This window comes from Lagopus muta, chromosome 6, assembly GCF_023343835.1.
Source record: "Lagopus muta isolate bLagMut1 chromosome 6, bLagMut1 primary, whole genome shotgun sequence".
NCBI classification, from domain to species: Eukaryota; Metazoa; Chordata; class Aves; order Galliformes; family Phasianidae; genus Lagopus; species Lagopus muta.
Window position 1 is genome coordinate 31,308,187 of NC_064438.1, and position 22,877 is coordinate 31,331,063.

The 22,877-nt window shown below is 32.5% G+C and overlaps 1 protein-coding gene across 3 annotated transcripts in view; it reads right to left on the reverse strand.

The window, feature by feature from the left end:
- Positions 1 to 22,877, reverse strand: part of CDIN1 (CDAN1 interacting nuclease 1) — a 114,118-nt gene that overhangs the window by 34,165 nt on the left and 57,076 nt on the right. The gene's annotated exons all lie outside the window — the stretch shown is intronic.

A 22,877-nucleotide genomic window follows, 5' to 3' on the forward strand; every position in this document is an offset into this window, starting at 1 on the left:
ACTAATATAACAGAAAGCAACAATAAGAATTTAATGTTTAAGTTGTGGAAACTGCTAAAATAGAAAATGATGGGGTGTTGTTTTAGTGTGTATGCAAGAAAAAATAATCAAAGAATTCCCCCACTCTCCCATAAAATCTTTCAGAGCTTATAACTTTATAGATAATTGATCGTTGCAAATAATTAGGACATAATTTTGCAGCTTGACTTCAGGTGATATAATTATTAAAACTGTTCTGTAGTTTCTAAAAGCCTTTATCCGTGCTACTTAATTTTTTAAAGCAATTATATAATTGCTTTTCTTTATAGCCTTTTTAACTGTCATGATGACTGTATACATAAAACATTGCACTTAAACTCTGACATATAAGAGGGATAAACATAGCTTTGATTCACTTTGAAGTTATATCTCCTGTAGCTTTAAATTTTAAAACAGAAAATCAGTTCAACCATTGAGGTTAAAAACTGCATACGGAGTATTTACATGTCTTAGAAAGGAACCCCTTCCTCCACTGCTAACCTGCACTAGTTGCATGCTGGAAAAGAGAAAAAATAGAGCTTACCATTTTTTACAATTTCCTGTTCCATAATCTATTCTGTTTGCTCAGTATCTTCATAATTAAACATCCATCTCATCTACACTTTCAAAATCTCTAGACACATTAAAACATGCATCCTCAAGAGCTACGTCTTCTAAGCAATATAATAAAGACAATGACAATAGGGATACTGTGTCTTTTTATCAGCAGGATTAAAAAACACAATTAGAACATTATTCCCATTAGCATTTCTGTTAACTAAGTTCAGAAATTCCACAATATGTATATAAATGTCTTATGTACAACAATCATGAGCAAACACTTTCAGTTTTGAACTTAATCCAGTCTCTCCATGTTGAATTGGATCCATGAGTTGTCAGAACATTAATTTGCCTCCATTGCATACAGTACTTGGATGATTAGTCAAGACATAGCATAACTATTTCCAGAAACATCTGAAAAATACTTGAGTTAACGCTTCCACAGTAACCTTTTAAGTTTAAAATTTGGTGATGAAATATTTTGCATTTAATATCTAGTTTTTTTTTGCAAAGGAGAAATGAAACAAAGCAATAGGCAGTCACAGGCCTTGAATTCACAGTTTGCACAAGTACCTTTCCTTCAGTTATAGTTTTGATGTCACCAAGATTTGGATTGATGAAGTCATATGCTGTCAGTTGAATTACAGCAGTGTATTCACAGTGAAAAAGTTACACAGACACATTTTTTAAGAAGTCTGCAATTTGTGGATGCAACAAAAGATTTAATCTGTAACAAAGCTCTGACTATGAAAAACAGTCAATCCCATACACTGTATGTTTCTGTATGTTAAAAGGTTTCTTGTGAACACGTAACTCAAATTATCTTTAAGTAATATTTCACACTTCTAAAGCCAAGGCTGGCAAATACTATGCCACAAAGCAGGAAAGATTACATTAGGATCCACTGACACAAGAAATCAGAGTCCAGCGTAGCTAGTGGCTAACTATTCATTGTCTCTAGCAAAGCAATGGTGTTCATTTAGAGGACGACATAAAAATTGTAATTTCCATACTATTTATTCCTCTACCCCCAACAACCTGTGAAGGCTGCAGAGCAAGTTAAAGCTATGTATGTTCTTTCTCCTGTTAATATTTTATTTTGAAAGTGGAGAAAAACGTGTTTTTTCATGTGAAAAATACATTCCTTGTTCCTTCCATATTCAAATGAAATTCTATTAGTGGTGGTGTCCTCAGGCTTTAAAAAGAAAAACAAACAAACAAACCTTGGACTTTGGAAAGCTTAATCTCTAATCATGAATAGATTGGTAATTGTGGAATAGAACTTCAAAATTTCTCTTGTGCAGGTATTAATTCGCATAAAATACCTAGATTACATTAAATACAGATCACAGGAGTGAATTACCTTGAATTTAAGGGGACTATTATTTCACAACACATATATACTCACTGCAAGTTTTTTAATAGAATAAGTTGAATATGTTGACAATAGAAATGGAAATGCATATATTTACTGCTTTTATTTTTCCCCTCTTCCTCCTCTTCTTTCCCCAGTTTCTGTCCTTCTTTCATTACTTGCAAAATACAGCTTTGCATGTTATATCGGTCTGTATTTAAACATTGCTGTATACTTTTTTACAGGTTTCTTTGCTCTTACAATTCATTAACAGCATGAGCTTATCAGATTGTAAGTCATGACCAGATGAAGCATGTCATAAAACCAGAAGGTATTTTTTCCACTTAAAAAGTGATTTTTCCCTACTGGATATATTTACAAAAAATATCTTCAGGTCTGAGAATTAAAATGTACCATGACTTGGATGAGAATCCTTGAATAAAACCAAAATCCCTAGAACCCCATCATATGGGGCAATTAGAGTCTCCCTATCATTGTAAGTAACTGAATCTTGTAATACTACCATTGTGGAAATGGGAACAAGAAGAAAAACCAATAAGCCCTTAAATGTACAGGAATATCTAACTTTCAAAACTTATATATAAATAAAAGCAGTAATACTATTTTGAATTCATATTCCTTGGAGGAAAAATGTATTTTTAAAAATATATTCACATCATAAAAATGATTATATCGTAAAATTGAAGAACAATGATATATAATTGAAAAACTAAATTAACTGTTCTTAATTTTGTCTTCCATGATGGATTAGTTACTCTGCATTAAAAACAAAAAACAAACAAAAAAAAAAGCAACAAAACACACTAAAGAAAACACACAAAAGAAACCCCAGACCAAAACAACAACAAAATAAAATCCTTCATATATCAGTGTCTTTTTAATTTAAGGCAATTAGTGATTTCTTCCACAAGCATTTCAAGTACAAGTATTTGTATAATATTTGTATAGAATAAGTATTTATATTTATAAGTATATGATTTATATCTCATAAATAAGAGCAAACAATCTTTTTCATAACTTGTAAGTAAGTATAAAATTAAATTCAAATTCTCTTTATGTTTTTCTAGAAATTTGGGATAATAACAGCTATAGCGTAATTATGCACCATGTAAAACCAACCTGAAAGTTCTGCATTTTCAAAAGTAATTATAAAAGAAGAGTATGAAAAGGATTATTTTTAAAAATCAGTTTATAAAGACTTGTCTTCACAATTATTTCTATTTCTCTGAAGACTTACTCTTTAAAAAACTGTATTACCTAGGATTAAGGATAATATGTAAAGGTGGAGTTTCTTACCTCAGTAAATAGTATAAACATTTTGAAAAGTAACAATCTTTGCAATTCTCATGTGTGTACAAGTATTTCTAAGTGTTATAAAGATATATGTGCAACAGCTACCCTATGTTGTGCTGATCTATTTCCATGCTTGTAATCAATATCAGATTAATTTGCGTTCAAATTTCCTGATTCACAAGCATATTTAAGTCATTAAAATACATTTTAAAAAATGAAAAATGTTGATTTAACTATTTTCATAATTTTAAACAGTTACAATGTGCATTTTTAAAGGCAAGAATAATCACTGATCTGTTTTGATGAGAGTAACTTTAAAATAATTCTAATTTACTGTTTGCCTTTTCTGATGTAACTGTTCATTTCCTTGTTTCCTGATTCATGCAAAACAAAAAGGAAAAATAAAAGCATTTCTAGAAAATGTCTTAATCTGGTCAAAGTAAGCCTCTATGTCTTTGTTCCACAGAAGCTTTATTAGTTTCCTGGGCTCCATAGCAGGATAAACTATTTCATGCATGAAGGGATCAGCATTCCTTCTTCTAATCATTGCTATTGTACCCATTACAAAGCTTTCTGAACATCTCCTATGGATATCACACACTATCTTAATCACCCCTCAATTAATAGTTTCATACTCATATTTTAGTTCTGCTACTTCTACATACAATAACTGCTACTTCAGAATGATACCAAAGCCATAACAGAATATTCTGACTTTATAGTAATTTCACCACCACTGATACATTCTTACACTGAAAGAGTCCAAACAGCAGTTTCCACTGAATAACAGCTTAATACAACTGGTAATCCTCTCCTAGTACCATGACAGATATTCATGCCCATGTCTCTTGTGACTAGCCTGTAACTTCGAGAAGCACAAGCCATTTTCTGAGGTGCTTTGATAAGTAAAGAGGTAGCCATAACTATTTACATTAAAAATATGGGAAATCTCTGCTAGAATAAGCTTTAATACTATAAAGTTCTTTATACTCTGGGTTTTGCTGGTGCACTGCATTACATTCTTCTGAAAGTAATATAGGTGGTCTCAAAGAGAAAAGAAAGAAGTCAGCAATTTTCACTTTAACATACTAATGGTTGAAGTCATTTGCCAAATCACCTTACCTTTTTCCTCAGGTAGAAGGCATGTGTGACTTCCTACCCACTCTTAGAAGATGGTGGGTGTAAATGTTAATGACATACATCTTTCTGATTGTTCTTACAGAGGAAATCAGAAGTAAGCTCACCTGAATTAGTATTCTGTTTATATTCAAAAGAGATTCTTAGTGGTTGAAAGGCATGGTGTGACTAAATTCTTTCATAAGACATTTTCAGCTAAATCAGTAATATAATATTAAATTATGCAGTCTACGGACTTTCAAAATTAACATACAATTCTGGTTTGACAAACAGCAACTGTTTTACATATGTAAAATCAGAAATCCAAGAGACGTCTGCTATGCATTCCTCCTCCTTATAGGTGCATAAATCAGTATTTAGCTCATACAACTTGCAAATGCTTAGCAGTTTTCCAGTATATGTAATGTACATAAACAGACAGGCTCGCTACCCTTAACTACTTTCTATGGACCACTTAAAAGCAGACCAAGCACAGATGAAAAACATAGGCTAAGATTACAGACAATAACATAATGCATCTACAATTGTAAGGCTTGTCTGTAATAAGCATTTTAATAAATTAAGGATAAATGAAGACCATTTAAAGTGTTATGGAAAAATGGACAAAAAAAGCAGAAAATAAAGATGTGATTATTCAGATCTGAATAGCGTACTGCAAAATATTTAGTGAAAAAACAGGCGATCCCTAGTTTCTGGTAGTTGCAGTTTTGAAGAAAACTTGAAAATGCATAGAAAGCATCACTAACGGGAAGATCTATGCATCTCATCAGCTGCAGAGAGGTACTTTTCTAATAATTGAAAGAGGACTTGTAAGGCACAAGAAGTACACTTTTTCAGGAGACGAAGGGCTCGTACAAAGATTGGAATGTAGGCCAGTAAACAAAGGACTTGAGAAAGAAAAGATTGCTTACACAGCCCCCAAAATAACTGCTTTTGGAAAATAGGGACAAATGTAAAAGAAGGCAACATAGGAGAAACAAAAAGCATAAAAAGAATTATAACAATGCCACAATATTTTTCACAGACATACCAGACTGCAGAATAGGAGTCCTGATTTTAAATTGGTATAGTTTTAAACTAGAAAGGATTTTGATTTTAGGATAGCACTACAGTTTTAAGTTATATAGCCAATGTTAGTAAGTTGTTTGTAAGAATACAGATTTTGCAAGGGTTAATACCATGGATGATCACTCCATGGCAAAAAAGAAAACACTATTCAGGCATCTTTTAGGAGTGGAATAATAAATACAAAAAAACCTTTTAGTAAGTATGGCTTACATAGTTTGTTAAAAGGTATCATGTAAAGTCACATAAAACATTATAGAGAAAGGAAATCCTAAAATCATCACAGGTGACTACAGATTCAAGGATTTATTATTCTGACGATAGTAAATACAAATACAGAAGTTAATTTTGTCATGTGGTTTGTCTTAATCAAGAACTAAAAATTTACTCATAACACTGCACACAAATGCCATGTTTATATCAATATCATATGCAGCTTGAATGAAAAAGTATACATTAAAATTGAGAACAGCAATTCATATAATGGTCAAAGACAACCGGTAACAAAACCACCGAATTCCAGTTGTCAAACATAATTTACTATGTATATTTCTTCTCTTCTTTGTTAAAACGGTAATTATTAAACTAAAGTGATATGGGTGAGTGTTTATGACTTCTTATTAAAAACCCCGACTTAAAGCAGTGTTCATTTAAGCTTAAGGTTAAAGAAAATCATGTAGAGATCTCTGTGCGATGGCCTACTGACTTTATATCCTCTTGTCAAACCTCAGCAGTTTTATTTGTAGTGATACATGCCGGGGAAGGTTGGAGGTTAAAGTTGATAGGAGGGCCAACAGGAAAGCCAACCAACTTCTTTCAAAAGATTACAACCTTTAACATATTAGGATCTGTCAGCAGTTACTGCTAACTTGGTATGTCTACATTTGTGTACTCTTCTGTGAACTGATCCCCAAACTCCAGATCAGCAGAATCAAGAAACCTGATCCTTACTACTTTCCTTCAATCATTCCTCCCTAATTTTCTTCCTTTTCAAGCTATAATTTCAGTTTTTGATATTATATTGAAGATTAGCACTTACCATTAGTTTTCAGAAAAACATTAACAGCTAGGTAAAATTTCTTTCCTGGACTTCTTCAGCCTAATTTTCTCTCTCACCCTGAGAATTGAAGGAAGGATTTTCTAGTCTAGGAAATCATATATTAAATGCAATAGCAGCAAAGTCTACTGGACTGAAGCTCTTCAGATTTCCCTTTCTTCAACTTACTTTGACACTGCTTCCTCTGTGACTCATTTTAAAGTTATACAGATAACGATAAATGAAATCATACAGAATCACCGCATAGCTGAGGTTAAAAGGGACCTCTGGAGAGTGTCTCGTCCTATTCAAAGCTCAGTGAACTACAGCAGCTTGCTCAGGGCTTTGTCCAGCCATGTTATGAGAGTCTTCAAGGACAAAGACTTTACAGTCTGAACTCTCTGAACAACCTGTTCCAGTGTTTGACGGCTCTCACAAGATGATTAAATAGAATTTCCTGTATATTATATCATTTGATCTGTTACAGGACACCACTAGGAAGAGTCTGATCCCACGTTTTTTATTCCCTCTCTGCAGCTATTTATACACATTGATAAGATTCCCTTGCTCTTCTTGGCTACACAGTGCAAACTCTCTCAGACTCTCCTCCAACAACAGATGCTCCCATCTATTCATCATATTTGAGGCCCCTCACTGGACTCACTGCAAGTTAGTGTCTTGGATTGTGGATTTTATGCTGTAACTTATCATTTAATGTAAAGGAGTATACTATTACACAGGTCTCATTTTTATTGATGGCAGCTTTACTCTTATTTGCTCTTAGGACAGGGGAAGTTTCTTTCAATGACTTCAGACAGAACAAGACCTCTACTAGATTGATTCTGTGTAAAAGGTGATAATGTATTTTTACTGTATTTGTCCCATGACAGCCACAAGAATATTGCAATATAAAATGAATAATCTTTTCTAGTTATCTGTAACCAGTTTACAATTAATGTAATTCTTCAGCTTTGCATTTTAAAATAAATAACAACTCTAGAAATTCTACACAAAGTATTATTTTCCCACTTCTACTAAATGCAAATCTAAATCTCTTTGAAAATCCAGAGAAGTACATTTGGCAAAAGCAAAGATTCTGTGTTTTACATCACATACCATTTTGCCAATGCTACAATTTTAATTGTGCAAAACTCAATGGCTCTAATAAAATCTGGCTAGGTAATTAATACTCTAAAACATACACTGTGAGATACTGAAAGAAACACTCTACATGTGAATTCCCTCATGTCATGGAAAAGACTCATGTAGCATATATTTCTCCATAGGTACAACATCAGCTTTTTTTCATCTTGTCTGCAATTAACAAAAAAATCTTAACACATTCCATTGTTAAGAAGTTTTGTTTTCTGCTAGTTTCAGTTCAAATACACTCACAACATCACATATTGTGTATGAGGAAAATCAGTGAAAGTAAAATAGAAAAGATATAAGAAATATTAATGTCAGAAATAAAGAACAACTTTAAACTTTTATGATATTGGTGTGCTCCAAAATGGCTGTGATGACTTCACAGAATTATGTACGTAAATATAATATTTTAATTACCATTATGCAATTCAGACATATATATGTATGTTCAGATACACATATATATACATTTTGAGATAGGCTCCACATTGTGATCCACATTTCCCAGAGATGTGCACATGAAGGGGATTCTCCCACTGTGCCCATTACACACCTAATTTGGTGAACTGTTCAAAACAGGCAGAGGGACAGAGGCTTGTGGAAATTAAGCTTTGTTTAAAATAAATCAACAGACAAAGGTATTAATATTCAGAGCTCCACACGATGATTTTACAGGGAAGGGCCCAGAAAGTAGGACACGAAAGACAGTGTGGTGTGCATTTAGAAATGGAAAACTCTTTTCCACAGTAGTGGAACATAGGCTGTTCTCTCTGAACTTGTTCCCCTGGACATTTTGCAGAACGATTTAAGAAGTAGTTTGACATGATTTGTATTTTTCCTAGAAACCTATCATTTATCTTCCTAATATGGGACAAAAAACATTTGGAACTTTATGTTATTTTCATAACGTTGTATGCCAAAGAACAGGCAGTACTCCTGGCTTCTTTTTTTCCTTCCTTGACACACTATAAACAGTGATAAGAAAATGAAGGTTAGAAGAATATCTGTGCTTAGGTTTACACTTCTGCTACAGAAAGATAGATTTTTCATAAAAGAGATTCTTCATAAAATAGATAGATTTTTCATGAAAGATTTTCATGAAAGAATACTCTTTTATGTATGAATGGATACAATCATATCTCTAGTGTCTTTTACCCTGAGTTTTAAGAAAACACTTTTTCAGTTTGATGTACTAAGTACTGGGCATATATGCAAGGATCTAAGGTTTGTTTGCAGGAATTCAGATTGAGCCTTCAGTCCTGTGATAATGCATTTGCACATTTCTCTCATGAATGTTGCATTTTGTAGTGGTAGTGGATGTATACTGATGATGAAAATCCCTTTAATAAAGGAATTAATACAAGATTATTGTCAGTAAGGAGAATTTTTTAAAGTCATGAATCCTGACTTTTAACAACAGAAAAAACATTTTGAAAATAACTTCCTTGAAAATAAGGTAAAAATTATTGTGCTAAAAATAATATACTGTACTGTAGTCATTTGTACTCAATGAGAGCTTAGTGTGTTTACCAAAGTTTACAGAAATCACTATTGAAAATCAGTCATCTCTGTTTGACACATGACAACTCTAATAGAAAACAAAGTCATAAAAGTCCATTTATACAAAAGGCTGGTGAGCAGAGTACAGTCCACTAGTAGAAAGGAAAAGCAACTAGACTCAAAATTTTGTCTCGAGCTTCTTCTATTGCTATCCAATAGTAGTGATTGAAAATGTAATGATTCTGCAGGAATAATGAGCTGCAGGTTGAAGAATATTAGATTATACTTGCTAAAGAAACATTATCACACCTAGTAGTGCTGCGACATGATGAGGGGTGAGTGAGAAAAAAAGGCCACAACCAGGTAAAAACTGAAGACATTTTAGTGACAGCATGATGTGAGACACTTCTTTCCCAAAAACTGCACACCATATTTAAAAAAACTGACAAACTGAATTATGCAAGTTCTCAGTAATGCTTTCATAGCTGGAGTTTGGAGTCTTCAAGTCTCGGAAAGCTTAGCAAAAAGATGGTGAGGCATTTTATGTTGAACAATTCCACATATCAAAGTGTTTTCCAGTGTTCTTCTCATAAGGTGATCACCCACTGTATGATACAGAGGCTGTGCTATTCATTTATGTTCCATCTCAAGGTATATATTCTAAGGCAGCACTTAAAGGTAGCACTTCCTCCTTCTGCAAGTTCATGTATGCAAGCAGAAAATAAATTTCACTTTTTTAAAAAGACAAATCTCCAGCTCCAAGAAAAGGAATGACTTTCCATCTCTATGATTTGGTAGTCAGTGACAAAGTCAACACTGATTTGAATTAACGAGGCAAACAGTTTTCCAGAAGATACTGAAGAATACTGTAGTTATGTTCTTGTTTCAAACATATTTCATAATGTTCTTGGGTCAGTGATTACAACTATAAAACTGATTGTTTTAGTATTTCCTGAACACTTTAGTGAAGTTGTCTAATAATCTACTATGCAAAGGCTCATTTGATACTTCGCTATGAAAAACTAATTGATCAATGCTCTTGATGTATGTGCAGCAGGGTGGGAGAAAACAACTTACAAAAATCTTCTCAGGAAAGCACAAGGCTAATCAGGGGAGCAAAAATAGTCAAAATACACAGCCAATGCTGTTTGTAAGCCATTATTACGCATAACTTAAGTTGCCTTTAGTTTGCCAGTAGTGGTATAATTCAATACACAGAACAAATGCTAACTAATCCTATCAACATACCCCACAAACAAGAACACCAATGGCAAGTGGAATGAGAAGAAAACAAAACAAAAAAGAAATTTGAAATATACTCTGAAACATATTATCATATTACATAACAGACAATTTTGACTAATGGGTTATTTATATTATTCTGTGGGTAACTGATAAATGCAGTTTTACATGAAGAAGCCATTCACCTTTTCAAAAACAACAAAAAATGAAAAAACAAAACAGATGAAACAAAAAATCTTTTTTAAAAGCAAAGCAAAACAAACAACAACAAAAAACACAACAAAAAAACCCAAGCAACAGAAGAAAAGGCAAAATCACTCATTTAAGAGAACCTGAAATATGCTTTAATATGGTAGTAAGTTAAAAGCTAAAGGACATATATCTATACACACAAAAAGATGCTATCACTGCTGTTAGGACAGCAGAATATTTTCACAGCTATTTTTCTTCATGCTTGGAAGCATACATTACTCATAACACAGTTACATCCTGAAATTTTATAACATTTTGAATTTCTTTCAGATGAGACGTCCATTTTATTGTTTTTTAATTAAATGTATTTCCCTGAAAGGTCTTTGAAGGGTCTACAAACTACCTTGCATTTTATTATTGCTGACAGTTATCTAAACCACGCTTGAATGCCCTCTTTATCCTTTAGTGAACAATTGAAAGATCATATGCTAAAAAGACTTGTGCTTTCTCTTCTTCTAGCCCTATAATTAAGGCATTTTAATACATTTCTTCATAGTCATTAAGAGAGCACAATGTTAAAAATTAATGCAATGAGACAATTTTAACAACCATAAATACATACAACATAAATTTGTCTCAATTGTAGATATGAGAAAAGTCTTATTGAAATCACATGATGAGACTACTGAATTGTTAAGATTTTGCTTTTGCTGTCTAAGGGTATTTAAGTGATGTATGGCAACCTGACAATACTATAGTGTTGTTACATACCCTACAAGAGAGGTAAACATTTCCGTCAAACAATCCGATTCCACTGTTTATGTTTTTGTTTACCATATATATATACGCCTATAAAAAAGTAGTACTGCTGGATGGCGCTGAAATAGATGAAAAAAGGGAAGAAAAGAAGTAAGACAGAGATATGAAAGGAAAAATAATCACAAGATGATTGTAAAAATCTTGATATATAATGTAAAATACAAAATAATGTAAAATGTAATAGCATCCGTTTACAGCAGTACTTATGCTTAGAATAAAGATTTTCTTAGGATTTTTTTCTAAGAAACAGAATTTCGTTATGTTCACGTGTCACACATTTTTGCAACAGACATGTTAAGTATTGTTTTAACATTGTGAAAGGAATTTATTCTTTCTAAGTACATCAATTTTATATACACCAATTAAATATAGGATGTATTGGTGTTATAGCTTACCATTACAGAGATTTTCCAAAAGGTATTACTAATGAGCAAATCATACACTCATCTTTTAAAACTAAGTCAGGTTTTTTGAGGTAGAAGTTTTTTGTGCTTTCTTAACTACATATTTAAAATCACAGTGCAGCATAAAGCAAGAAGATTACAGGATTATTTTTTTTTAAGATCAACATAAAAAAAAAAGTTGCTCTCCAGAAGATTTTCCAGAGTTGTCAGAATGTTATATTATAAACAACCTTATTAGTCCTTTATAATTACAATAGGTACCTCTGGACAAGATCGAGCACACATGACAAATGCTTCTGACTTCTTTTTAAATCGAACCTGGAAGGTCATCGCTGAACAAACAGAATGCTCTACAACTGTGCCCATAAATTGTGAAAGCTAACAATAAGGTAAGGTTTTTTGATATTAAAAATTAAAATTATTTTGTTCAGAATTCTCTTGTATAAAATCAAGAACTAAGAGGATTAAGTAGTTTAAAAAAGATAAGCTACTAAAGAAAAAGAAATCCTTCAAACTTTATTACCACAATTTTTCTTTCTGCAGCTGAATATATTTTAATATTTATGCCATATCTTTAAAGTAATTGCTTTGTTTTATAAGTATTCTTAAAGAAAATTTCTTAATGAGAGTTTATCCATATTTACATTTATTTTGCTTGGCTTTATGATGTGGACAGTTAAAAAAAGAAACAGCCTTAAATCTAAGGGACTTGCTAGTTATTATCCTCAAATGAAATCAGGAAAAGTACAACATATTACTGTGCATTTCTCCGACCATTTTTATTTTGCTTTAGGGTCATTTAACAGTACTGGTAGTTTTGGATTAAATTTAATTTGTATGGAGTTAAACAGTAACTTAAGTGACTGCAACTGGAAACCAACTGATGGATCTCACTTTTAAATCTCAGATTTCAATTTGGAGAGGAAATGTACGGATTGAATTAAAAAGCTGTAAACTCTTGATGAGAATTAGTGGTATAAAACAAAAGAAATTGAAACCTTCAGTTATTTTCCTTACAGTTAGGCTGAATTACATTGTAAATCAACAGAGATTTGGATAGTGTCCAGGTAAACAGCTTTAACTTAAGAAAAGTTCTAATAGAGCACTGAGCATACAGTTTGAAACAAATACAAAATAAATATGAAATATTAATGACTTTAAAAAGAAACATATGAGAAGAACAACAGTAAAATCAGGAAAATTCAAGCAGAGGAAATTTAAAATGAAATGTATGATGGGCAATTAAGTACCTATTTTGACAATTCTAAGTGGTCAAGTTTTTAAAGTATGACACAGAAACCTTAACCTATCTATATATGAGTGATAAATGAGGCATTTTGTGTCATTACATTCCCATAAATCACATTTTTAAACTGCTGATGGCTTTTATCAGGTCTAACCTTTTCAAGCTTCTATCAGAGTGCTAACATTTTCAACTTTGACACATACGCAGTTTACAAATTCTGCAGCTGATTAACTCTGGACAGAAGCTCACTGCCACTGTTGTCTTCTTCAAGCTGGGTTACAGTTTCAGTGCCTCAAAAACCCATATGCACCCTTTGCATGTCACAAAATCTCACTTAAGGTATTGAGCTGTGTTGTGAAGGATATATTTCTTCTTTTGAAACAAATAAACGAGAACGTACTTTCAAAATTATTCTTCTACTCAGAGCCTGAAATATGCATCCTATTAATCATTTTAAAATCAAATAACTAGTGCATTCCAGATAAAGAGAAATATTTAGAAGTCAGACATTGGTAAAATAAAATGATCTATTTTATATTATTTTATTATTTAAATAAACTTGGGTTCAAATCAATGCTCTTGAATAAGTGAAAAACATTGTGATCAACATCAATGAGGTAGGAATAATAATAAAAAATTGATAAACTAATATTAGTGTGTACTATATGTACTCTATTACAAAGTATTGCACTTGTAAGCTGATCATGACCATGGTTCCTTAAATCATTTTGTGGAATTCCTCACTAAACTCTTATTCGAACTATCTTGTAAATTTTAAAGACTATAAATTGAAGTATCTTAAAACTGCAAATATCAAAGATTCAGTTTCAGTACTATACCACAAAATGAGTGTAGCCGTGATACACTCAGGACAAAACAAATGCTAAAGTAAAAAAGAAATGCAGAACATAATGTTTTATCATGAACCAGTGAACCCAAACACCTTAAGGAAAGCCTGCGTTCTTTAGGAACTAAAATTAAATTATGTATTTACATGACATACACAATCTTTTTCTACATAAGTTATAAAATAGTTGATAAAATCAGTCTAGATGTCTACTTTCAAAAACATTTCAACTTAACTATATTATATTAACAATGAGAAGAAGCCAGGAATATAGCAGTGCTTTCTATCTCAGTAGTATCAGTACATAGTAAGAATGGTAGTAAAATAAACATCTGCATTTTCACTTTTTAATTTAAAAATGTTCAGAATATCATTTAATTCAGATGTTTTTAATCTACAGAAACAAGCAGTGAAACATTCAAGGAAATGCACTTGCAAGATGTAATTGATATAGACACTGAAAAAAAGCTCAAGTTTAAAGAGATACTGTCTTTAATAATATTAGTTAGATTGAAGAAATTTTCATGTTAGCTATGTGACCACTGGAAGCCTGGTACTTCAGATGGTATTAGTTTTGATACAAGCTAACTAGACATCAGACCTAAATAATGAAACCTGAACAGACAGGCTTGGACCCAGCAAATAAGAATGTCCGCAGAGGCTCTTGTGCAGCTGATTGTACCTTGATGATAAACAACAAACCCTAGACAAACACTGGAGGAAAGAGAATTTTTTTTTCAGCATCACAGCTAACATAGCCTTGTAACTTTAATACGTAAGTCCTATTCATGACAAGTTAAAAAAAAGTTATTTATTTCATTAAAAATGTCACACATCAGATAAACTGTGAAGTTAGACTTTCGACAGTTTAGATGTAAATCTTGGGATGTCTGTAAGTACTCATGATGAAAGCATATTTATCATTTGAAATAAAAGGACATGATTACTTGATGTTCATATCAAAGTCTTGTGATGGATGAGAGAGCACTAAACAAATGACAAACCAGAAGGAATACAGGTTCTTGCTATTTTGATTAATGAATGGAAATGAAGATCTCTTTTCCTAATTGACATACATACATTATAAAATTACACACATAAATATACTAATAAGTTTGTATAATGCACTATGTATATTCAGGAGATTGGTATATTCTTAACTAGACATACTACAAATACTAACTAAAATAAAGCCAATTTACTTTATGTGAGAAGAAGCCACAAAATCAAATACTAGCTTTAATCAAATGTGCAGTTAATTGCTTACCAATTTATACCTCAGAAACAATTTTAGCTTTTTTTTGTATTAAAACTCCCCAAGTAATAAGAGGGAAACATTTTAACTTTTTTTCTAATTTGTTTCTTACTTCCTTATTACTAGATTTAAGTTATGCTTAAGTGAAATTATGCTTGTGTCATTTAAAGTTGCATAAAATTAATGTAAGCATCACTGAAAACAAAGATGTGGAGTTTTTATATGAGATGAAATATTAAAAGATTAGTTTTGAGCTTCGGATCTGATTTTTACTGCTAGCTTTCATATTTTTGATACTCCAGTCATCTTATATCATTGCCTAGCTTTATTTTTACCCAAAATGTATCAAACAACTTATGCACCTGCTTAGCAAGAACTCTCAAGCATCAACAACTTTACTTAGTAAATATGAGAATCACAGCTGCTGTTAGTAAGACAGGCAAGACTTTGTACAATTTGCAGATCTGCACGCAGTGGCAAGGTCCAGTGAGGCTCAATGGTACTTTCACAAAAGTACTTGTCAAACGATGGTGACATCCTGCTCCTTGAGATCAATCTCTCCCTTTCTTGTTTTCCATTATAACTGCACAATTAGTGAGTAACTCCTCAGAAAAATACTCTAGTCTATTTTTTTTTTTAAAGTAGAAAAATCCTCCACATGCAATTTTCAAAAATTTACAGGAAGTAACATTTTATAATCTACAGAAAAGTATGCAACCAAATATAAATCAAACTGCAACACCAACAGGGAAATGTGATATTAAAAATTAAAATATTTTGCATGCTTTTTTTTTTTTTTTTTGTTAAATTGTTAAAGTGATTTTTACCTAAATCTTCGAGTGGAAATGCATTTGAAGTCAAGAATGATATAAATGTCTGTTTGAGCTGTAGTGTTTAAAAAAATACATTGGCACCAATAATTGTTTTGCTCTGCTGCTCAGAAACCCTTGTAAGACACATCTGATGATGTATTTAATGCAACTTATCTATATACCCTGTGTGCCTCTTATAATGCAAGATTACTCCCTTGGGAAAGCAGATACCTGAATCTACATTATAATCTCCCACCATAAACAGGATATGAGCAGTTTCATTACGTACTTCTCAGATGCATCTTTAACCAGAAGAAACTACTTTCACAGAGGCTGAAAGGTAATCTGGGACTCCACAGTACAACTGTATTTCTCTTCCTCTAAGCCAACATTTCCTAGAAATAAGGAATTCGTGCAACTGTGTAAAAGTGACTGCTGCCCATTAACCAGTTGGGGACTATTGAACCTACTCATTTTATACCTCAGATTTCTCTTAGATTGTGTACTACTCTCACCAGTCTCCTGTTTTTACATGGTTTATTTACTGTGAATCCGACACTTAATTGGCTATTGACAATGTTTACTTTTTTCCTATATTAGTACAAATGGTTTTATATCAAGATATAGTAGTTTATCATTCAATATAATAAAATGTGCTTAAGACATAACTAAATTCCTCCACCTCTTGAACCTTTTCTGAAAAATTTACTGGATACCCAATATATTTAATATTCAATAGCATGTGAGAATAATTTTTATGCAACTCTGATAGTTAGAAAGATAGATAACTCAATTATTAGATCATCTATCAAAATATTCAGATGTATAAGAGGCTACTAAAAAGATTGATGACTGAGAAAGTCCACTGATTCTCTAGCCATCATATTCACACATTTGGCTAGACAACATTTTTCGCTGCCTTCACAAGCAAGCTTCATTACTCATCACTTCACTGAAAAGAGTTTATTATGAGGCTGCCATCTTGGCAAGACTATTATTTAGATGATAAATGTTGGGGGGAAAATTGTGCCTAGCATTTTTTTTTAAGATGAGCTTTTTGACAGATAAAACAAACAGCATCTACATTTCTAATTAACTTAAATTTGGCATATACAAATACAGGTCAGTAAAGTATGATACGCTACTAGATTATCTTCTGCCCGAATCTTGTTCTTAATTTGTAAAATGTAAATTAACTAATTAGAAGAAAAGCACCATTATTTGTGACAAAATGCTTCTTCTATTTCTTTGCTTTGTGACATTTACGATCAACTATAGTCCTTCATTCTAACTTAGACATAGATAATAATATTCACACAAATTTATTTGGTTTCTGTTATTTTAAACCAAGTGAAAACTTGAGATTTCTGAAAAGAATAAAGCACAACAGCTTTGCAACATGCAGCTAAATTAGATGCCTGCCAGATTAATTTCATTTTCAATATTATGCTGTTTGCATGTACATGTAGCATGAACATAGGTATGAAGATACCACTTTCAGTATTCAAGTAACAGACTCAAAAGGAAAAATTAAAATGTTACTAGAAATCCCTATATCCTTTATGTGCAAGATGTAGAGTAATAATAATAAATCTGTGCTTTTTTTCACTAGTACTAAAAGTTAAATTTCTCTTTATACTCCTACTTCTCTCCTCAACTGCCATTTGAAATAGATTAGATTAGCAAATATAGAGTTACAGAGTTACATGAAGCAAGGGGGAGTTGGTCATTCTTGAGTTTCAGCTCAGCAACCTGGCCTTGTTAAATAAAAAATATGTGATATCATAGTTTATAGGAAGAGATTCTTTTTGCTTTGCTTTGGTTTTAACTATTACTATGTAGATAAAGATTCAACACTAAGAAATACATTGAAAATGTCAGATGTAAATGTCAATTAAAAATTACAAGGAATTCTGAAAGGTAAGGTCTGTGGGGGGTTGACATTCTTTGACATAGTGGAGTGTCTGCAACCAGGCCTTTGGCAAGCATAGCAGGATCTATGCTGTCAGCTCTTATTGTACAGAAACATAGATGCTTGTCTAATCTGAATGAGAAATACCATGAAAATTGGAGTTGAAGCCTTGCAGTAATGTGGATGGAGGCTGAAAATACTGTATCTGCACTACATGAGTCTCTTGTGACATGATAATATTTAAGGCAGTCCAGAATTATGTAAGGGAGAAATAATTTAAATAAAGCTGTATTTATATAAAGTGCCTCGTTTGCTACTCTTTAAGTTGAGCACATAACAATCTTTCGTGATAGCAGTTGTAATGAAAATCCCATTTTGATATTCTTATTAAATACAATATTTAAATACAATAAAATGGGAAAATCTGTATTTAACTAACATCAATCATTCAAATATAAACAGAAATCTGTACACAGCATGGCCTGCTTGTTCTTTGTTTTAAGAAAATGAGTTTTGATACAAAATGAAACAAAATCATCAGCAAAACAACTAACATTATATCAATGCTAGTCCTGAGGAGTGGTCTTGATGGAAAATGTCTTCATGCTCTGTTATTTAATCAGCTTATTAAAGAAGGGATGACTAATAAATTGTAAACATATTTCTTCTGTTCTAAACTAGAAAAAATTTGCATAATCTGCATGTTGATTATTATGCTTTTCACATCATTAAATAAATAAAACAATGATTCACGTCAAACACTTCCAGAAATAAGCTAAACATATGAAGAACATTTGTGAAACACAGAGGTATACCTGTGTATGTATACAGAAAGAACACATGATTTTATTATATTTATAAATTAAAATACTGAAAATGGTAATCTAGTAGAAAATATCACTGATTTTGAATCTTGTTTTTGTTGTCTAGAAACAAACATCTTACTTTATGCTATTAAGGTGAGCAAGCTGGCATGGTACATTCTAAGAAAAAAAATTGTTTTAAAGAAACATCTTTCCACAGTCAGAAGTTGTAAAAATCATCATAATTTCCCTCTTTCTACATCCATTTTTGTTTAAGATTAATTCATTAATTCAAGTAGAGTCAAAAAGGAGAGAAGAAGAAGCAAAGCAAAACTCAGCATGTGTGAAAATCTACAAGCATTAAATAGCCAAACAAACCCTAACTCCCTCAGTGTTGCAGTAAGGTCAAAACCTTTCAGCATTGTACCAGTGTGTCAAAATATGTCAACAAACCATCATACTGCAAGAAGAAGAATGACCTTTCAGTTCTTTATGTTTGGGCTGCCAATGAAGCTTTGGATACTGGGTATGCATGAACAGTTTTCCTAGCCACTTGACAAATGCAACTCCCAAGGTTTCCTCCAAGTCAAGTTGTTATACCACTGGCTTTCAACTCACCAGCACAACTTTTTAAACAATTTTCAATTGATGAATATAGATCCTGTTATAGAACAGACAGACATAAACCCACAGCATAATTCCCACTTTCCCCACCACCTACAATCAGTCAAATATTACTCAAACAGTCTTCATATAACACATCAGGCAATTTTAAACTACACTGCAGAAAAATAATATGCATCAATCTGATGTTCTGATTCAGTCTTTGTTCACATATGGTTCATTCTTATTGTCAACTACAAATGAGTTTGATCAGAACACTCTTCTCAAAAGGACCTAAGAGCAGATCAGCTATGTTTGTAATTGAAATGAAATCTTAAACACTTTTTTCTTTTCACATTTACCTGAAAAAATTTGATAATCTCAATCTCTATTTCTCAATCAACATTGATTATTGACAATCAATATTTCTATATCTCAATCAATGTTTTAGACAACAGCAACCACGTCTATCAGCTCCAAAAAGCAGTCTGGGAATATACAAGACTAAACTTTCTTTTTCCTACTTAAGAGTGAAAATTCTCAATATCTAAAGAGCACTCTAAATTACAACTGTGCAAACCCACTGACAAGGTACACTGTGTGCATTTTTAATATGAAGCTTAATTTGAAGATGAGGCTGCAGTGTAGCACTGCAACTGAAAATTGCTTAACAATACCATTGATGTATGAGCCATAAAAAACCTTGCTAAGCTGTCCCTGCAGAACTCAGAGTAATAAAAAGGTGTTCTTTTGCACTGAGGTGAACGGACATGGTTGACTGAATCTAGGGAGCTGTTCTGTTAAATGAGAAAGTGCCATTTCTTTCCTGTCAGTACAGACCTATTTAAGACTCACAGATTTAGTTAGCACAGACTACAGGATTTACTGAAACTTACACATTACCGCAAAGAAACTACAACTACGTTTAAAGCTTTCAGTTATATTCTGTGCAGAATTAAATTTACATTTGTTATAAATGTGGAAAAAGACCCAGAAACTATTCCAGACTCACTCCTACTTTTCAGAGAAACAAACAAACAAGAGTTCAATGAAAAAGGTCTAAAAGCTATCACCTTTGTTCCTTTCAAAATATCAAGACGTATATTTCTATCCATATCTAGCAGGATAAAAAGCTTAAAGCTTTTCTCTCCAATTTCAATTTAGTTTTAACTTCAGCCACCAGATTAGATTTACAAAACCCTGAAGTACAGGCTGAGTTTCACAATACATCTGTTATGAACTGATGCATCTTCTCCAAAGGATTTCTCCTTCAAGTTGAAAGGATGAATTCTCTGGGCTGAGAGATCCTTGGGTAGGCTAATTTATTAAATCATTCAAAATTGATTCACAGTTTGTCCAGCTATGCCTGTGTCTTTCCACTTAAACGGTTTCAGAGAGCAACAAAAGTTGACTGTCTAACTTACATGCGAACTAATTAGTCATCAAGTGTTCATTAACCTTTCAGTATCTAAGGGGAAGCTTCAGGAAAGAAGGGTACAAACTCTTCAGAAAGTGATAGAAAAAGGGGAAATCACTTGAAGCTCAAGCAGGGTGGGTTTAGGTTGGATATAAGGAAAAAATCTTTTACAATGAGAATAGTGAGGCTCTGGAACAGGTTGCTTAGTGATGTTGTGGATGCCTTGTCCCAGGAGACTTTCAAGGTGAGGCCCTGGGCAACCTGGTCTAGCTGTGGTGTCCCTGTTCACTGCAGGGGAGTTGGGCTAGATGGCCTTCAGAGATCCCTTCCAACTCTAAGAGTTTTATGATTCCATGATTAACCCAACTGCCATTATATTAGAAGAAAATTTGGTAATTCACAACTCAATCCAGAAGACATTGTGATAGTGTTAGTTTGATCAAACAGTACCAACAGGATTTGTATTTACAGAACAACAACAACAAAAAACAAACAACCCAAACAACAAACAAAAAGAATCCATACAATTATACCTGATTTCCATAGTTGACCTAACATTAAATTCTTGACTTAGGGTATAACACATTTCAGTAATTAAGTAATTTCAGTAAGTTCCTCGTTTCCTTCATGCAAACATTACATATGTCATTACATATGTAAGAATCACCAGTTTTTATAGTTATTTTCAATAAAGAAAGCTATAAGAAAAAATTAGGCAAATTCTGAAAAGGATTTACAAATCATCCTTAATAATCCACATGTCAATTCAGTCTAGCTTTTACAGCATTACAGGTACTTGACTAACAATTCAATGAGAGATGTTATTTCAAGTTTGAATTTGCAATAATAATTATGAAAATGATAAAATGAATTTAGATAAGTTCTGGTTTCCTGATACAAAATTTCTTTCAGAAATGTCAGGTTCAAAGGGTACACATTTTCAGGTATTTTACACATTTTATAGTTCAAACCAACATGCAGATAGTAATTTTGTTTGGCACAGATAGAAAGAGACTACAAGTTCAACTCCGCAAAAACAATTTTACTGCAAACATGAAATGGATCAGTGACTTCATCCCACTTGTCTATTCAACTTTCCCCTCACCTCAACTTGGTATTTCTATATTAACATTGTCTATATAAAATTCAATTGTTAGAGCTGTTTTTCCTCATATACCATCATGCATCCCCTCAAACATCATTTTTCCTCAGAAAATATTCTAGCCAGTACATCTAATGGACTCCTCCTGGTCTGAGATGCTCTATCCAATCTTATTTACACCGCTGTGCAAGTTCAGCACCATTTGCATCAGCATCTTTCCCGTGACTCTCACGATTTCCTATGTACTTAAAATTGTTTCTAACTCTTGCACTCTGGTTATATATCTTACAAATTCCTTTCTATAATTTTATTTAGTTCAGCATCTTTGCCCAACAATAGACAGTCTTCCTGAGGTTCCCATAAACTTAGTTCAACCTCTCCAATTCACTGCTCTTTGGGAATGTCTAGCAAGAGTAGGCCCTTCTCATACCAACAAATGTTGTTGCAGAGCATAATTATGCAGTTATGTTTTCTGTCAGTGTTACTCTTGAGATATGGCTTCTCTCTGCTGCTTCCTACAGAGGTTGCTTTATTTCCTGAGCTAAGGCTAGCAATTTTTGTCAGCATTTTTTATACCTAGATGAAAAGCAATGGACACCACAGACTAGCCACTGATATTGGTATATGCTGTTAGTTACATGTTCAACCATCTCTGTACCATTTTCTCCACCTTCCATTAGATTTCTCAGAAGCTGTCTGAACATTGAGAAGATATCTTAATCTATACTTGTACAAATCCTTTATTAAAACTATCATTTACCTCTCCCACTGCTTTACCAAGTGTTCCACCACATACAAAGATGAAATTAAAGATGAGTATCTTATTATTATTAGTTTGGGAAGAAAAATTGTCTAGTGAGAAGACTGCTATTATCTTGGAAAGATATACAACTATATACAATAAAAATCTTCCTTTTGTACTACCAAATTGAAATTACTGAAATTTAAAGACTGAGTTGAAACAGTCTTTAAAAGAAAGGATTTTTATGAAAATGAAATCAATACTCAAAAATTCATGTCCAGCATGACTTATTTGTCTCCTCATCTTCCTGCACTTAACATATATTAGCTTAAAAAGAATACATTATT